This window comes from Arachis duranensis, chromosome 2, assembly GCF_000817695.3.
Source record: "Arachis duranensis cultivar V14167 chromosome 2, aradu.V14167.gnm2.J7QH, whole genome shotgun sequence".
Classification (NCBI taxonomy): Eukaryota; Viridiplantae; Streptophyta; class Magnoliopsida; order Fabales; family Fabaceae; genus Arachis; species Arachis duranensis.
The window spans coordinates 21,405,726-21,408,348 of NC_029773.3; the positions used below are offsets into that span (position 1 = coordinate 21,405,726).

At 31.1% G+C, this 2,623-nt stretch overlaps 1 non-coding gene across 1 annotated transcript; it reads left to right on the forward strand.

Moving 5' to 3' along the window:
* The first annotated feature begins 624 nt into the window (after positions 1 to 624).
* LOC127745361 (small nucleolar RNA R71) lies at positions 625 to 732 on the forward strand. Its single transcript, XR_008006558.1, has one exon. It is a non-coding gene; the product is annotated as a small nucleolar RNA R71 (small nucleolar RNA).
* The last annotated feature ends 1,891 nt before the right edge of the window (positions 733 to 2,623 follow it).

Here is a 2,623-nt window from a genome sequence, read left to right on the forward strand (position 1 = left end):
ATTTGCATCGATGCATAACACTTTGCATCGATGCAAATGTGTCTTTGATGCTGAAATTTGAATTTTCAGCTAGGTTGCATGGATGCAAACATCTTTGCATCGATGCAAGATGAGTGTGCATCGATGTAAACCTTAAAGAATGGCTTAAAATCACTTCAAAATACTTAGGATTGATCTCAAACTTGTTGGAGTCAATTCCTATGCTTTTGTACCTTTGAAAAACAAGTTTTAAACCATTTGGCTAGCATCGAGTTGCAAGATGTGCATCAAAATATTTTGTGAGTGTGTGTTGAGAGATTTAGCAATTGGTTCTTAACAAGAAGTTACCTAAGTCCTAAGACACTATACTTGTCTTCAAATGTTGTGGACTTGAGTTTCTTGTTGTTGTTGTGTTGCTTTCAACTCTTCATTCCTCAACGTTGAATGTTGGTTGATCTTTCAACATGCTTGTTCATTCAAGTTGTTTGTTGGTTTGTCTTTCATGTCGTTTGTTGGTTTGTCATTCATCAAAACCTACGAATACAAACTTCGCATACAAGCAACATGATTTACAGAATGGTCCAGTGACATCTTAGAGAACTCAGATAGACCATCATAGAATATATCCAAAATGGTCCACTCTGAAAGCATGTCAGAAGGACACTTTTTGGTCAACTGCTTGTATCTTTTCCAAGCTTTATAGAGGAATTCACCATCTTTTTGCTTGAAGGTCTAAACATCCACTCTAAGCTTGTAAGCTTTTGAGGAGGAAAGAACTTGGCCAAGAAGGCCGTGACTAGCTTATCCCAAGAGTCCAGACTATCTTTAGGTTATGAGTCCAACCATGTTCTAGCTCTGTCTCTTACAGCAAAAGGGAAAAGCATGAGCCTGTAGACTTCAGAATCTACTCCATTAGTCTTAACAGTATCACAGATCTGCAAGAACTCAGTTAAAAACTGATAGGGATCTTCTGATGGAAGTCCATGAAACTTGCAGGTCTGTTGCATTAGAGCAACTTGTTGAGGTTTCAACTCAAAATTGTTTGCTCCAATGGCAAGGATTGAGATGCTTCTTCCATAAAAGTTGGAAGTAGGTGTTGTATAATCACCAAGCATCCTCCTTGCGCCTCCACCATTGTTATTGGGTTCGGCTATGTCTTCTTTTTCGGGATTCTATGTAAGGTTTTCTCTGGATTGTTGTGCTTTAGCTTCTCTTAGCTTATTCTTCAGAGTCCTTTCAGGTTCAGGATCTGCTTCAACAAGAATGTCCTTGACCTTGCTCCTACTCATATGAAAAAGAAGAAAACAGAAAAGAAAGAGGAATCCTCTATATCACAATATAGAGATTCCTTTATGTGAGTAGAAGAAGCAAAGAAATAAAAGAGAGAGGAGAAAAATTTGAACACAAAAGGGGAAGAGAGGGTTCAAATTTTTAGATGAAGAGAAGTGTTAGTAAATGAATAAATAAATAGAGGAAGATGAGAGGGAGAGAATTTCGAAAATTGTTTTTGAAAAATAGTTAGTGATTTTCGAAAATTAGAGAGAGAAAAGTAGTTAGATGGTTTTGAAAAAGATAAGAAACCAACAAAAAGGCAATTAGTTAGTTGAAAAAGATTTGAAAATCAATTTTGAAAAGATAAGAAGTTGGAAAAGATTTTGAAATTGATTTTGAAAAAGATATGATTTGAAAAAGATATTTTGAAAAGATATGATTGAAAAAGATATTTTGGAAAAGATTTTATTTTTAAAATTAAAATTGATTACTTGACTAACAAGAAACTAAAAGATATGATTCTAGAATTTAAAGATTGAACCTTTCTTAACAAGAAAGTAACAAACTTCAAAATTTTGAATCAATCACATTAATTGTTAGTAAAGGTTTCGAAAATATGAAGAATTAAGAAAAAGATTTTGAAAACACTTTTTAAATTTTTCGAAAATAAAGAAAAAAATGAAAAAGATTTGATTTTGAAAAAGATTTTGAAAAGATAAATTTTTGAAATTGAAATCTTGACTTGAATAACAAGAAACAACTTATTTTAAAATTTTTGACTAAGTCAACCCAAAGATTTCAAAATTTATGAGAGAAATAAGGAAAAGATATTTTTTTTTATTTTTTTGAATTTTTAATGATGAGAGAGAAAAACACAAAAATTGACTCACAACATGAAAATTATGAATCAAAACACATGATCCATGCAAGAACACTATGAATGTCAAGATGAACACCAAGAATACTTTGAAGATTAGGATGAACATCAAGACTTATTTTTGAAAAATTTTCAAGACAGGAAAAACATGCAAGACACCAAACTTAGAAATTTTCAATTCTTAGGCACTAACAAACTAAAAATGCATATGAAAAATAAGAAAAGACATAAAACAAGAAAATATAAAGATCAAACAAGAAGACTTATCAAGAACAACTTGAAGATCATGAAGAACACCATGCATGAGTTTTCGAAAAATGCACAAATTTTTAAAAACATGCAATTGACACCAAACTTAAAAATTGACACTAGACTCAAACAAAAAACACAAATATTTTTTTCTTTTTTTTTATTTTATAATTTTTTTTAATTTTTTCGAAAATTACTTTTTTGGAAAAACGAAAACAAAGAAAAATTTTTGAAAGATTTTTGAAA